Source organism: Erythrolamprus reginae, chromosome 9, assembly GCF_031021105.1.
Source record: "Erythrolamprus reginae isolate rEryReg1 chromosome 9, rEryReg1.hap1, whole genome shotgun sequence".
NCBI lineage: Eukaryota > Metazoa > Chordata > Lepidosauria > Squamata > Dipsadidae > Erythrolamprus > Erythrolamprus reginae.
The window spans coordinates 45,454,382-45,471,307 of record NC_091958.1 but is presented as its reverse complement, the minus strand read 5'-3'; the positions used below and the strand labels follow the sequence as shown (position 1 = coordinate 45,471,307).

Below are 16,926 nucleotides of genomic sequence, written 5' to 3'. Positions count from 1 at the left end.
TTTGACAACTCGGTTACTGAAGTCATATTTTTTACAGTCAATTTTGGAGCGGTTAATATGAAGTTTAAATCTGTTGTGTGCTCTTGTGTTGTTGTGGTTGAAGCTGAAGTAGTCGCCGACAGGCAGGATGTTGCAGCATATGATCTTGTGGGCAATACTTAGATCTTGTTTAAGGCGTCTTAGTTCTAGGCCCAGGATTGGAAGTCTAGTCTCATAGGGTATTCTATTTGGCTCCAAACTCGACTGCAGCAAATAGGACTTCGGCAACAGAGTGATCAATGCCTGGAATTCACAACCTGATTCTGTGGTTTCTTCCCCAAACCCCAAAAACTTTCACCTTAGACTGTCTAAAGTTGACCTCACACAATTCCTAAGTGCATAAGCGCACCATTGTGCCTACCGTCCCTGTCCTACTGTCCTATTGTCCTAATATACTTGTACTTACTTTACTTATGTTTATGTTTATACCAATACCTGCTGTCTTGTACATGTTTGACAAACAAAATAAACACAACCCTTTGGAAATCTAGCAACTTGGAGGAACGTCCTTAGTGTTGGACCCAGATTTATTTATTTTATTTATTTTATTTATTTATTTATTATTTAGATTTGTATGCCACCCCTCTCTGCTCTATGCCCAACTCTCTCTCCAACAAGATGAAAGAGTTATAAGATCTGGATGAGGAACCTTTGCCAAACCCAACAAGAAGGTTCATCTAGCGTTGACCTCTCTGTCCTACTGAAGAAATAGAGATGGCTATGGTCAATGCCAAGGGAGCATCTCTTGGCCAAGCTCACCAGGAGAAACAATCCAGGGAAACGTTTGCGTTTGATCCCTTCCTTCCAGATGTGCAAAGCCAGAGACATCCTTTTCCAAAGCATCTGGCATCTCTGATAGAAATGCCACACATGTGGCCAGCGACGCAGCGTGCGACAAGGAGAGTGCACATATGCACACCATCTGCAAAATCTCTGCTTGAGAGGCTTATAAAATTTTCCCCCAGCCCCGCACAACTCTTAAACATTTCTGGTTGAGAGCCAGCCGGGACGTGATTCTCCTGTGAGCCATAAACTTATCTTTCCCTCTTTTTTTTTTTTTTTATAACCCTCCTATAATCTTCGGCATTTCATTTCAGGACTTGCACCGAGGGGTTGCCACAACTCAGCACAGTGTAGTAGTAGCCCAACACACTGTCCTGTTTTTCCAGCCGGGACATCAAATAACCCTTCCAATCGATCAATCACGTTTGGAGACAAAGTGCTTAAACTGCCAATTTGCTCTACAGTACAGTTGCCCCCACCCACCCACCCACAGCCTCTGAAGGGCCCAGGTTGCATCCTATCTGGGCTTTTTTAAAAACTTCCTCCTTTTCATTTAACCTGCCAGATGAAAGGATTCCATGGGGAAATAAAGGAAGAAAAAGCAAGAAGAGAGTTTTAATAAAAGGATGGAAAGAGAGGGGAAGAACCCTCCATTAAACGCACTTTCCCTTTGACGGACAGCCGTGCCTATATCTGTGTAATAATTATAACTGTTTCAGGTCCTTGGGAAGGAAGCTGGTATGTGGATCAAAATGCTCAATCTCTGGCTACCTGTATGACAAACCCTGCTTCTCATCCACCATCTTCCACTTGTCTATAAACAGAAATAATAATAACAACAGCAGCAGCAATAACAACAACAACAACAATAATAAGTCAAACATAACACAGTTCTAGACGCTTGGGAAGTGTTCGACTTGTAATATTGTGATACGAAATCCAGCATATCAATCTCATTTGCTGTGTATTAATGTTTTTTTATGATGATGATGATAATAATGATAATAATAATAAGAGGAGGAGGAGGAGGAGGAGGAGAAGAAGAAGAAGAAGAAGAAGAAGAAGTAGTAGTAGTAGTAGTAGTAGTAGTAGTAGTAGTAGTAGTAGTAGTAAATAACAATGCGAGGATTTTCCATCTGCCCCTAAACAGGAAGAATAGGTGAATTTCCCCTTTTTATAAACTTTTTTTTTAAAAAAAAAATAATTAAAGATCTTCCACTCTACCAATAGCAATACAGGTCTTCTGCTTGTCTATATAAGGAAGAATAATAACAACAACAACAACAAGAAGATCTTTCTTTCACCTAATAAAACAAGGATGGCAATATTCTCTTCCACTTATCTATAAACAAGGAACCACAGGGATAAATAGTCTCATTTCCTTTAGAAAATAAGAAGAAGGAATCAGGACAGAACGGGGATTCTCCCGCCCCCCCCCCAATCAATTCTCCTGCAGACTGGGCTTTAAAAATACGTCCAAAAGAAATTTGGGAAGTGATGGAGGGGAGTGGGGGGTCGCGTGAAGGGACAGAGGGCACCCAACTGAGTCCCCCCCCCTTTGCTAAGGACCCGCTCAGGCTTTCTCCCGGGAAAGAGGGAAAAAAATAGACCCCACTTACTGCGAGGAAAGGGCGCAGGTAAAAGGAAGTCGATCGCTCGCCGGGAAACGTCAAATTCTGCCCGAAGCCGAAGCGACTTCAGACTTTTGGAGCGCTCACTTCGGAGGAACCCAGCAGCTGCTCCAAGGTAGGTACGCGGCGCTTGCAAAAACCGGGCAGGGAAGGAGGAGAAAAGAGGTAGTGGTAGGTGGGTGGGTGGGAGAAACTCTCCTCTCCGAGGGCGAGCAGATAAAAAAAGACACGCCGAAACATCTGCAGGCTGCTGCGGCTGCGAAACCGGGACCCCCCCCCTCCTTCTCTCTGCTCCTTGGCACGCTTGGCCGAGGTTCCCCAATCCGTCTCTCTCTCCCCCCACCCCACCCCACCCCAATGGCTCAGCGTGAAGAACTGGGAGGAACCGAGCAGAGGAAAAGGAGGAGGAAGGAAGGAGGGGGGCGAAAAACCGGGGACAGAGAGAGAAGAGAAAGAGAGAGAGAAAGAGAGAGAAGGAAGGAGGGAGAGAAGAGAAAGAGAGAGCGGGAGGGGGGAGGGGGAGAAAGAGAGAGAAGGAAGGAGGGAGAGAAGAGAGAGGGAGGGAGGGAGAGAGAGAGAGATAAAGAGAGAAAAGAGAAACGCAACAGAGAAGATAACTGAGCCCAGGCGGGCTTTGCTTTTAAGAAAAAAAGGGGGTTGGGGGCTAGGACTTGGTGGTGGTGGGTGAGAAGGAAGGTTCAATAGATCCAGGGGTTAAATAGGACGGCGGAGAGAGTCGGGGAGAGGACCGGGCGGGCGGGGGGAGGTAGAGAAACGTCAATTCCCCGCGGAAAATGAGAAGCAGATTGCAAGAGTGAACGTTTCATTCCCCCTGCAGGGCTGTGGGTCGCGTGGAAAGGCAGCAAAGCGGCCGGCTCTCGGCTGGGCGATCTGCTACTTTTCCTCCTCCTCTGTGTTTTTCCTGGCTTTGGGGAGGGGTCGTTAGTATGTGTGTGTGTGCGCGCGCGCGCGTGTGTGTAAGTGGTGGTGGTGGTGGTAGGATGGGAGAGGGGAGAAGGAAGGTGGAAATGGAGAGGAGGGTGGCCTTCTCCAAGAGAAAGACGGGTTTCCGGGCTGGTTAGAAGAGAGAATAGAAATAGGAATATGAATAGAATACAATAGAATAATGGAATGGAAATAGAATAGAATATGATAATAGAAAGTACAATAGAATAGGAATAGGAATGGAATAGGAATAGGAATGGAATAGGGAATAAAAATAGACTAGACTAGACTAGACTAGACTAGACTAGACTAGAATAGAATAGAATAGAACAGAACAGAACAGAACAGAATAGAATAACAGAATGAGAATAGAATAGAACAGAACAGAATAGAATAACAGAATGAGAATAGAATAGAACAGAACAGAATAGAATAACAGAATGAGAATAGAATAGAACAGAACAGAATAGAATAACAGAATGAGAATATAATAGAACAGAACAGAACAGAACAATGGACTGAAAATAGAATAGAATATGATAATAGAAAGTAGAATAGAATTAGAGAATAGAATAGAACAGAACATAATAGAATAGAATTCTTTATTGACCAAGTGTGACTGGACACACAAGGATTTTGTCTTTGGTGCAGATGCTCTCAGTACAGTATACATAAAAGAAAAGATAAGTTAATCAAGAATCATAAGGTACCACACTTAATGATAGTCCAGGTACAAATAAGCAATCAAATCATAGGAGGAAAGAGTTCTCCCGCTTTTGGCCTGAACCTCTGACTTTCTGAAAGGGAGGCAGGAGGCAGGAAACTTTTATTATTAGTTCTCTCTCTCTCTCTCTCTGTCCTCACCATCTTGCCTGTCCCCTCGGAGCTTCACAGGCCATTGGGTTGCTGGAAGCTTTAGGAAATTGAAAAAGGAGGGGCTGGTTTTCAGGAGGTTCTGAGTCTCTGGCTCAGTGGCGGTGGGTAGGGATGGAGGTGGAAAGCCTGCTTTGTGGGGATGGGAGAGGAGGGGGCGGGCGGGTGGGTGGGATGGGGGACCTCTGGCCTCCCTCTTCCCTTTGTGGAAGAGTCCAGGGCCACCCCTGTGGAACGGGCTGATGGAGATGTCCATTCTTCCTGAAGTGATGTCCTTGTCTCGACCCCCTTCTCCATGACAATTCAATCGTATCCTCTTTTTATAGAATGGCCAACCTTGGAGGACCTTGGAGGTCCTCTAGTCCAGTGTTTTTCAACCAGTGTGCCGTGGCACACTAGTGTGTCGCAAGACATGGTCAGGTGTGCCGCGAAGCTCAGAGAGAGAAAGAAAACAAAAGAGAGAGAAAGAAAGAGAAAGCAAGCAAGAGAGAGAGAAAGAAAACAAGAGAGAAAGAAAGAGAAAGAAAGCAAGAGAGAGAGAAAGAGAATAAGATAGAAAGAAAGCAAGGGAGAGCAAGAAAGAAAGCAAGAAAGAGAGAGAGAAAGAGAGGAAGGGAAGATGGGAGAAAGAAATAGAGGGAGGTAGGGAGGGAGAGAGAAATAGAGCAAAAAAGAGGAAAGAAGGGAGAGAGAAAGAGGGATGGAGAGAGAGAGAAAAAAGAGGGAGAAAAAGAGGAAGGGAGAAATAGAGCGAAAGGAAGAGATAATTTTCTGTCCAAACTTTTTTTAGCCCCCCCCCCCCCTCAATGTGCCCCATGGTTTTGTACATGTAAAAAATGTGCCGCGGCTCAAAAAAGGTTGAAAATCACTGCTCTAGTCCAACCCCCTCTGCTGAAGCAGGAGACTCTATAACTTCTGGACAATATACTGTATATATAGAATATAGACTAGAATTCAGAATAGATTTTTTTCTTGGCCAAATGTGATTGGACACACAATTTGCCTTAGGTGTATATGCTCCCAGTGCACGTAAGGAGAATACAATACATTCATCAAGAATAAAAAAGTAGAACACTTAGTGATAGTCAAGGTTACTAATAAGCTATCAAATCATACTAGGAAACAAATAAAAACAATATGATTGAAAGATACAAGCAACAAGGTACAAGTCATAAGTGGGAGGAGATTGATACTAGGAGGGAAGAAAAGAATAATAGCTTTAGTAAATTATTTGACAGTGTTGTGGGAATTGCCATATTTTTTGGTGTCTAAGACGCAACTTTTTCCTCCCTAAAAGAGGCTGATAATTAGGGTGTGTCTTATACTCTGAATGTAGCTTTTTTTCGCCCCCATCCCTAGCTCACTGCTAACGATCTTCCCAGCTCTTACCTTGCAGGCTCTTTCATTGTTTCTCTCTGCGAAGAATGTTTTCCAAGCCCTAAGTCTTTGCAGGGTTTTTTCATTATTCTAAATTGCTCTGAGTAAGTTTCTTTCCAGCCCTAACCAGGTGCTAACAATGTTCCCAGCTCTTACCAGCTTGCAAGCTCTTTCATTGTTACACTCTGCAAAGAAGAATGTTTTCCAAGCCCTAAGTCTTTGCAGGGTTTTTTTCATTACTCTAAATTGCTCTGAGTAAGTTTCTTTCCAGCCCTAACCAGGTGCTAACAATGTTCCCAGCTCTTACCAGCTTGCAAGCTCTTTCATTGTTACATTCTGCAAAGAAGAATGTTTTCCAAGCCCTAAGTCTTTGCAGGGTTTTTTCATTACTCTAAATTGCTCTGAGTAAGTTTCTTTCCAGCCCTAACCAGGCGCTAACAATGTTCCCAGCTCTTACCAGCTTGCAAGCTCTTTCATTGTTACACTCTGCAAAGAAGAATGTTTTCCAAGCCCTAAGTCTTTGCAGGGTTTTTTCCATTGCTCTACTTGCTCAGACTGTTTCTTTCCAGGTGCTAATGATGTTCCGGGCTCTTACTGGCTTGCAGGCTCTTTCATTGTTACTCTCTCTGAATAAAGTTTTTTTAAAGCCCTGACCAGGGGATAAAACAATGTGCTGAAGCTGACCAGACTAAAGACGCTAGCCAGGTGAATACCTGGTAAGCAGATTCTTTTCCCTATTTTCCTCCCCAAAAACTAAGGTGCGTCTTATATTCTGGTGCATCTTATACTCCAAAAATACAGTAGTTGTTTAGCAGAGTGATGGCTTTTGGGGAAAAACTGTCCTTGTGTCTAGTTGTTCTCGTGTGCAGTGCTCTATAGCAGTGTTTCCCAACCTTGGCAACTTGAAGATATTTGGACTTCAACTCCCAGAATTCCCCAGCCAGCAAATGCTGGCTGGGGAATTCTGGGAATTGAAGTCCAAATATCTTCAAGTTGCCAAGGTTGGGAAACACTGTTCTATAGCATCATTTTGAGGATAGGAGTTGAAACAATTTGTATCCAGGATATGAGGGGATCTGTAATATTTTCACAGACAAATGACTAAAACTTTTAGTGACCGATGCTATGGCCAATAGGAGGCAGGTAAGGTAGGGCAGTGATGTCACACATGACATGATGTCATTATAACACACATTACGCAACTCGCCCCAATTCCACGATGCTCTCCAGGTGTGCATGGCATCTGTGACTTTGGGAGGAAAGTAGAAGAGGAGGGGGACCAGCAGCAAGGTGAATGGTCTTGGTTACAATGATGGTGGAGACACCGTTGAAAGACCTGAAGGAGCTGGTTGAAGAGAAAACTTATCGATGTGGACTCCTAAGAGTTGACACCAACTTGATGGCACATCATCTATCGATCAAGGCAAGAATGATGCAATTCCGGGAAGGGTGGAAGGAAGGACAGAAGCAAGATCCATTTCATGACCATGCGATTCACTGCAGCAATCCAACAACCATAGGTCACAACAATGGATGCAACTCACTGAACAACTGCACAGCTTTGCAATGGACGTTCGGGTTCCACATGAGGCCATAGGTCAAGGACTACCTGTAGTAATGTTCCCTAGGTGGTTAAAGCACTGGGAGACTTACAAGGGCAACTCTTACATAATTACTGTACCCCAGCATTAGAAACATAAGGACAGGTAGATTACCTGTAATTGATGTATGGACCAAGAGTCACAATAAAACACGATTTGAGCATTGCCCACAAGATCATATGCTGCAATGTCCTACCGGTCAATGACTACTTCAGCTTCAACCGCAACAACACAACAGCACGCAACAGGTTCAAACTTAATACGAACCGCTCCAAACTTGACTGTAAAAAATATGATTTCAACAATTGAGCTATCGAAGCATGGAACTCATTGCCGGACTCAATTGTGTCAACCCCTAACCCCCAACATTTCTCCCTTAGATTTTCCACGCTTGACCTCTCCAGGTTCCTAAGAGGCCAGTAAGAGGCGTACATAAATGCACTGGTGTGCCTTTCGTCCCCTGTCCAATTGTCTTTCCTTTCTCTCATTTATCATATATATTTTCTTTCATTCATATATTCTCTCCTCTAAGTTCACTTTACCCTTATATATATTACTACATGTCTATTTTTGTTCCTATGTATTTGTGTATTGAATAAATAAATAAATAAATAAATAAATAAATAAATAAATGAATGAATGAATGAATGAATGAATAAATAAATAAATAAATAATATCAATCAATCAATCAATCAATCAATCAATCAACCAATCAACCAATCAACCAATCAACCAATCAACCAATCAATCAACCAACCAACCAACCAACCAATCAATCAATCAGATAGTCCAATGGTCAAACAAGCAGGAACTAGACAGCACCAGCACTTAGACTTATACACCGCTTTCACCGGGCTTTTACAGCCCCCTCTAAGCAGTTAACAGAGTCAGCCTCTCCCCCCCCCCCCCCAACAATCTGGGTCCTCATTTTATCGACCTCAGAAAGATGGAAGGCTAAGTCGACCTTGAGCCAGTGAGATTCGATCTGCCGAACTGCAGGCAACTGACAGACAGCAGAAGTAGCTGCAGTACTATGTTGTAACCACTGTGCCAACATGGCTCATGGAGTTCCTAGATCAGGGATGGCGAACCTTTTTTTCCTTGGGTGCCAGAAGAGTCCGCATGTGTGAAATAGCATGCCTGTGTGTGCTGGCCAGCTAATTTTTGGCCTTCTTTTCAGCCATTTTTCACCATCTTGAAGCCTGGGGGGAGTCAAAAATGGCCAAACGGGCCAGCCAGAAGTTTGAAAACAAGGTTGGGCCGTTGGGCCTTTGGGCCTTTGGGTCATTTTTCACTGTCCCCAGGCTTCAGGAGGCTTTCCTGAACCCCGAGGCTGGTGAAAAATGGCCAAAAAGAAGCCCAAAAATCAGCTGGCCAGCATGCACATGAGCACTGGAGCTGACATAGGCCAATGCATCACATGTCCTCAGACATGGTTTCATGTGCCACCTGTAGCACGTGTGCCATAGGTTTGCCATCACTGTCCTACATGCTAGAAACTCGAGAAAAGATGGTAACTAAGTCACTGCCATCATCTAGCTGCAATTACTTGAGCCTGGCGTTTGGCTTAGCAAGAAGCCTCATTGAAGAACGTTGTTCTGCTCACCTCTGGATGCACCTACACCTGGAGCTTTGAGATTGCTCATCAGCATCTAACTGAACATCTAGCTGAAGAGGAAGTCCCTATGGCTGATCAGCCACCATTTATTCCCGAGACTGACCCATCTTGAAGCACGGGCTCTTTTTAAGTTTCCCTATTCCTTGGTTGTAGGATCATGGGGAAGAGGGCGAGGGGAATCCCAGATTCCTTCTTGGAAAATAGGAGCAAGGTTTTAATTACTTTGCTGCTGCTACGTTTGATTGAACACGGAAAATAAATAAGGATAGTCTAAACATTCAAGGATTGGACACGGGGGAGAGGAAAGCACAGAAATTCAAGATCTTCTCAAGCTGTCCACTGCAAGGAAGGAAGGAAGGAAGGAAGGAAGGAAGGAAGGAAGGAAGGAAGGAAGGAAGGAAGGAAGGAAGGAAGGACAATCAAACTTGCCTCCTTTCTCCAAAAAGATCTCAAATTCAGTGCTCATGAACTATGACTGTATTTGCAACCTCAGTAGCATGCAAATTGAGTGGAAGTCCATAACCAGATTTCATCCTTGTCTAATTGCCATAAATTTCTGGTGTAGACCTCAATATCTATCTATCTATCTATCTATCTATCTATCTATCTATCTATCTATCTATCTATCTATCTATCTATCTATCTATCTATCATCTATCTACCTATCTCTTGGATAACCATTTGTCTGAAGTAGTATAGGATTTCCTGTTTAAGTAGTGGGTTGGAGTAGAAGACCTCCAAGGTCCCTTCCAACTCTGTTGTTGTTGTTGTTGTTGTTGTTGTTGTTGTTATTGTTGTTATTTCTTGCTTTTTTCCTTTTCTTTGAAAATGTTTTGCTTCTCATCCAAGAAACTTCTTCAGTTTTCATCCAAGAAGCTGCTTCAAAAAATCAGGAGTTTATAGCTCTGTACAAAGTCAATAAAATTAATCAAGATGGGTAGGGAATTCTACCCATCTTGCTTCTATTGCAAAAAACCCCACACCAAGATGGCAGCTGTGATGATGTAATCAACGTGCGACATGTTGTCTATGTACCTCACACATGTGATATCCACAGAAGAAAGCTGGCATTTCCATTGAACATTGTTCAAAGTACTTTATTTTATTTTTATCTATCTATCTATCTATCTATCTATCTATCTATCTATCTATCTATCTATCTATCTATCTATCTATCTATGTATCTATCTGTTTATTTATTTTGTCCAATACACAATGAGGGTTTTAGTGGGTATATATATATATACACATAGTAAAATACATGATGAAGGTTATAGAGGAGATACTCATAGTAAAATATATCTATGAAAGAATAGAAAAGAAGATTATAGTAATAGAACATATCAATGAAAGAATAGAAGAAGAGATATAGGAATAGAAGAAAGGAATAGGAGATATAGGAGAGCAATAGGACAGGGGACGGAAGGCATTCTAGTGCACTTGTACTCGCCCCTTACTGACCTCTTAGGAATCTGGATAGGTCAACCGTGGATAATCCAAGGGCAAAGTGTTGGGGGTTTGGGGATGACACTACGGAGTCCGGTAATGAGTTCCACGCTTCGACAACTCAGTTACTGAAGTCATAGTCAAGTTTGGAGCGGTTAATATTAAGTTTAAATCTGTTGTGTGCTCTTGTGTTGTTGTGGCTGAAGCTGAAGTAGTCGCCTACAGGCAGGACGTTGCAGTATATGATCTTGTGGGCAATACTTAGATCTTGTTTAAGGCGTCTTAGTTCTAGGCTTTCTAGGCCCAGGATTGAAAGTCTAGTCTCGTAGGGTATTCTGTTTCAAATGGAGGAGTGAAGGGCTCTTCTGGTGAAGTATCTTTGGACGTTTTCAAGGGTGTTGATGCGATAAATAACTATTTATTTTATGCTGTCCAGAATCACTTTCCATGAGATGGGTCATCATATAAATTTAATAGGATAATTGATTAGAGATAGATAGGTAGGTAGGTAGATGATAGGTAGGTAGGTAGGCAGGTAGATGATAGGTAGGTAGATGATAAGTAGGTAGGTAGGTAGGTAGGTATCTAGGTAGAGGGGCGGGGATGGCTGGCAGGCAGGCAGGCAGGCAGGCAGACAATATGTTCAGTATGCTACGATTCAAAATATGATTAAAAATGCTGGTGAGACCACATTTGGAATACTGTGTTCAGTTCTGGAGACCTCACCTACAAAAAGATATTGACAAAATTGAACGGGTCCAAAGACGGGCTACAAGAATGATGGAAGGTCTTAAGCATAAAACGTATCAGGAAAGACTTAAGGAACTCAATCTGTATAGTCTGGAGGAGAGAAGGAAAAGGGGGGACATGATCGAAACATTTAAATATGTTAAAGGGTTAAATAAGGTCCAGGAGGGAAGTGTTTTTAATAGGAAAGTGAACACAAGAACAAGGGGACACAATCTGAAGTTAGTTGGGGGAAAGATCAGAAGCAACATGAGAAAATATTATTTTACTGAAAGAGCAGTAGATCCTTGGAACAAACTTCCAGCAGACGTGGTTGGTAAATCCACAGTAACTGAATTTAAACATGCCTGGGATAAACATATATCCATCCCAAGATAAAATACAGAAAATAGTATAAGGGCAGACTAGATGGACCATGAGGTCTTTTTCTGCCGTCAGACTTCTATGTTTCTATGTTTCTAAAACTGTTTCCAAAAAATACCTTGAGTTGTTATTCCAAAACCTATCAGGTTTTCCAATGGCATCCCTGTAGCCCTGACAGAAAGACGTAGGATTGTCAAAATTTCAAGGATAAAGGTTGGATCAGAATAGTTTTCATTTCGTTTAGGTTTCTAAGGCCAAAACTGAGAGGAAATTTAGGGTGGTGCGTAGGCCACCAGGAGTCCAGAAATGACTTGAAGGGTCATATGGAACTTCATGAAGCAAACTTTCTCCCACCCAGAAGGTAAACCTGCTTTTGGAAGTCGAGGAAGGGCTTCATGAACAGATCCTTAAAGTTCAGGCAGACCAACGTTCCAGATTCCGTAAGGAGTTGGGCATCTTAAAATTTCACCTACCCTGCAGTAGTACTGGAAAAAAGAATTTAGTATTTGTGATAAGACTGTTATAAGCAACAATAAAGTTACATTCACTTGTCACACCAAACCATAGTTTACTTAAGCTACAGTAGGCTGAGCTGGTGCTAAGATCTAAGCTATGGCTTCCATACTACAATAACTTGATTTACCAACCTGCTAAGCCAAAAGCAAATAATATGTTAGGCCTTATCAAGATGTGTGAACCTACCTGGTGTGAGTCTTTTCTGTTAAAAAGGGAACAGACTTCGAAAGAAGTCTATGTTAGTTTAATACAAGTTTCATCAAGTGTTGCTGTAGGAGATTTGATGAGCTTAGTCTGCCCTCTGCTGGCTACCTAGACATTTTCATTTTTAAAGAAACCGGCATAATAACTTGGTCAGAAAAAATGATGCTTTGAGAATGTGTGCTATTTAGAATAACAGAATAGGGGTTGGACCTCTGAGGTCACCTAGTCCAACCTCAAGAGGAGATCTTATATCATTCCAGACAACTAGCTTCCTGGGTCAAGAAAACTTAGAACCACGGCGCCTAAAACACGATTTAAGTATTGCCCACAAGATCATATGCTGCAACGTCCTACCGGTCAATGACTACTTCAGCTTCAACCGCAACAACACAAGAGCACGCAACAGATTCAAACTTAATATTAACCGCTCCAAACTTGACTGTAAAAAATATGACTTTAACAATCGAGTTGTCGAAGCGTGGAACTCATTACCGGACTCAATAGTGTCAACCCCTAACCCCAACATTTCTCCCTTAGACTATCCACGATTGACCTCTCCAGGTTTCTAAGAGGTCAGTAAGGGGCATACATAAGTGCACTAGTGTGCCTTTCATCCCCTGTCCAATTGTCTTTCCTTTATCTCATATATCATATATATTTTCTACCTTTCATATATCTTCTCCTCTATTTTTACATATTATCTTTATATATATTACTTCATGTCTATTCTCTTCCATATGTATTGTGTATTGGACAAATGAATAAAAAAATAAAAACTATCTGCCCAGTCTCTTCTTAAAAACCTCCAGTGATGGATCATCCACAACTTTTGAAGGCAAGCCATTACTCATCCCTCTTTCACTTAAGAACAAAGAATGCAAGTTTTAGCAAATGACACATTTATTTATCGGGTTTACTTAGAATCTCAGTCTATATGATTCTAGGCAGTGGTATAGAATCCAACCATAGAATAAAGCAATGATAAGACCATGGTTGCATATGTTAGCAAGCCATCGTACCAGAATCAGCCCCACCAAGTCCTCTGGAGAAACTATACTCATGTGTTCTGCAAATCCAGAAATATGTTGGTAGAGGACTGTCAGGCATGAGGAATCTTTGATTTTTTAAAAAAAAATATCTTTATTGATTTTTTGCATATAAAACAAACAGAATAAACCAACACAGACACTTATAAAACACTCATATAAAAGAAATAAAATATATACATACCTCCAAATTCTTCTTTAGCAGAAAGGAAAGAAAGGAGAGAGAGAAAAGGAAAAGAAACAACAAAAGAAGGTCAACTATTCTGTTGACCACAAGCTTTTAAGTAATTCCAAATTTCTTTCCTGTACCCTTTATCATTCATTACGAAGATATTTGAATTCAATAGCTATATTTTCCATTTTATACAAGTTGAACATGAACTTAATAGAATAGAATAGAATAGAATAGATAGAATAGAATTTTTTTATTGGCCAAGTGTGATTGGACACACAAGGAATTTGTCTTGGTGCATATGCTCTCAGCATACATAAAATAAAATATACATTTGTCAAGAATCATGTGGTACAACACTTAATGATGGTCATAGGGGTCAAATAAGCAATGAAGAAGCAATATTAATAAAAATCTTAAGATATAAGCAACAAGTTACAGTCATACAGTCAACATGGGATGAAATGGGTGATAGGAATGATGAGAAAAAACTAGTAGAATAGAAGTGCAGATTTAGTAGAAAGTCTGACAGTGTTGAGGGAATTATTTGTTTAGTAGAGTGATGGCGTTTGGAAAAAAACTGTTCTTGTGTCTAGTTGTCTTGGTGTGCAGTGCTCTGTAGCGACGTTTTGAGGGTGGGAGTTGAAACAATTTGTGTCCAGGATGTGAGGGGTCAGTAAATATTTTCCCCGCCCTCTTTTTGACTCGTGCAGTATACAGGTCCTCAATGGAAGGCAGGCTGGCAGCAATTGTTTTTTCTGCAGCTGTTTACATCTCTGATCAGTTCTTGTGGATAGGATTGTAAGGTTACATATCTGGGTTTCCATTCGCACTTTCTTATGAATCGCGGGTGGTGGATGAGTCTACTTTAGAGGCATGAAGAATCCTGGACCACATGTTAAGGTCCAGTTAAGATGATTTATTGCTCATACCTATACACCAGAATCTAGGCCAGAGTCACCAACCGGTGGTCCGTGGACCACTGGTAGTCCATGAGAAAATTTTGATGGTCCGCAGAAAAAAATATTTGCATTTTTTTATATTGCACTATATCAGTGATGCTCACGCTTCGGCCCCTGGGCCAGATACGTGCAATGAACGCTTGTGTTACTCTCTGCAGCAACATAAGTGTTCATTGCACGTATATGGCCCAGGGACTGAAGCGTGAGCATCACTGATATAGTGCAATATAAAAAAATGCAAATAATTTTTCGGGGTCTTTTTGTCCAGGTCGGAGGGGGGCAGAAATTCTGACTTGGGGTCTGCTTTGTCCTGCTAGTGTGGGGCTTTGGGCGAAGGCTGGAGGGAAGCTCCGCTGGGAAGTGGGAGGCCCCAGTTCCAGTGGGACTGCATCGTGGCCTGGAACTGGCTGACCATCTCAGTCCACTGAGCCTCTAGGCGCCGGTACCTGGCCTTGCACTCCCACAGGTCTTTCCTCTGCTTGGAAAGCCTATTATTATTATTATTATTATTATTATTATTATTATTATTATTATTATTATTATATTTGAATTTATTTATTTATTTACTTACGTACTTACTTACTTACTTACTTACTTACTTACTTACTTACTTATTTATTGGATTTGTATGCCGCCCCTCTCCGTGGACTCGGGGTGGCTAACAACAGTGATAAAAACAGTATGTAGCAATCCAGTAATAAAACAACTAAAAAACCCTTATTATAAAAACCAGATATACATACAGACATACCATGCATAAACTGTAGAGGCCCAGGGGGAAAGAATATCTCAGTTCCCCCATGCCTGATGGCAGAGGTGGGTTTTAAGGAGCTTACAAAAGGCGAGGAGGGTGGGGGCAATTCTGATCTCTGGGGGGAGTTGGTTCCAGAGGGCCGGGGCCGCCACAGAGAAGGCTCTTCCCCTGGGTCCCGCCAAACGACATTGTTTAGTTGACGGGACCCGGAGAAGGCCCACTCTGTGGGACCTAATCGGTCACTGGGATTCGTGCAGCAGAATGCCGCTCTCCGTAGACTCATATGCTCCTAGTCCTCAGTGAGGTGCTTCTACTGAGCCTCCTTGTAGGTCAGATCCAAGTCTATGGAGAGGGGCAGCATACAAATTTAATAAATAAATTTAATAAATAAATTTGAACTGAGCCAGCTGTTTTGCCAACGCTTTCTGGTGGTGGCTTCTTAGTTCCAACACCTGCTTCCTGTTGGGGCCCTAAGGAGCTCTGCCTGGGAGGGGAGGAGTGGCTGGGAGGGGAGGGGTAAGTAGAGGCCGTAGAGGTACCCCTTAATGTGAGTGACATTGAGATGGCCATGCCCACCCAGTCACATAACCACCTAGCCATGCCCAACCAGCCGGTCATTGGGCAGATCATATTAGTAGTCTGTGGGATTTAAAATTATGAATTTAATGGTCCCTGAAATCAAAAAGTTTGGGGGGCCCTGATCTAGTCAACTAATGATCAGCATTAACTTGTTGCGAGATAAGATTAACCCTGCTGTTCTGTTCGGGTGTCGTATGTGACCCGAAGCCAAGTTTGAGTCCCTGTAAAAAATTTTCCCTGCATATCTGAAACTTGAAATTTCATGACTATCCATCACTTCAGGGGTTCTCTCTATGAGAATTTTTTTTGGGGGGTGGGGGGCTTAGTTTTTGCTGGGGCAAAAAAAGTTACAAATCTTCTGTTCGGGTCACATACGACCCGGACCGAAAACTCTTCATTTGAAGTGCTTATGTTTGGTCAATTTGAAAACTTTTTTCACTTGGAAAGTAGTCTGAACATTTCTGCACACAATGATATGAAAATTGAAATGAAAAAAGTAAATCTTATTGGTTTATTTTGCGGATATAATGCACGCCCCCCCGTTTTTGTGATTTTTTTTCCAATTTATGGATAGTTTTGCTTGCAAAATGCATTCTATTTTACTAAAGTTGGTGTGGGATTGGTAGCTTGAACATTTCTGAATATAAGAAAAATATAAAGGAACTGAAAAAAATGATTCTTATTGGTTTTTTAATATCAGAAATAAGGCCTCCCCCCCCCCCTCGGCTGCTTGCAACCATTTTCACTTTTTATTTTTTTATCCTCCAAATCCGAAATATTCTTTAAAATCTTAGGCATTCATTTACTCAATTTAACAATGCTGATCATCAAAAAATATTTTTGGGGTGGTGGCTAATTGTTTTCTGGGCAAAAAAAAATCATAACTTCGAGTCTGTTTCTGTTCGTATATGACCGGACCAAAAATAATTTTTTTAGGTACTTGAATTTGATCTTTTTGAAAACTTTTTCAACTGGAAAACTAGTTTGAACATTTATGAACATAATGATATGAAAATTGAACTGGAAAAATTGAGACTTATATTTTTATTTTGATCAAAAAGCCCCTCCCCCCCCATCCTTTTTTAATTTCGTGTCAATTTCTATTTTTTTAAGGCTACAAATCCCTAAGGAATTTCCCCCCAAAAGGTTTGATATACTAAATTGAACATTTCTGAATATAAGAAAAATATAAATGAACTGAAAAAAATGGTTCTTATTGGTTTATTTTTGCCACAAAAAGGCCACCCCCCACCCCCGGCCTTGCTATGT

The 16,926-nt window shown here is 41.7% G+C and overlaps 1 protein-coding gene across 1 annotated transcript in view; it reads right to left on the bottom strand.

The window, feature by feature from the left end:
- Positions 1 to 12,205, bottom strand: part of NTN3 (netrin 3) — a 173,930-nt gene extending 161,725 nt beyond the window's left edge. Inside the window, exon 1 of the mRNA XM_070761061.1 lies at positions 12,127 to 12,205. The gene's annotated coding sequence lies outside the window, so the exon portion shown is untranslated. The remainder of the gene's footprint in view (positions 1 to 12,126) is intronic.
- Between the last annotated feature and the right edge of the window lie 4,721 nt (positions 12,206 to 16,926).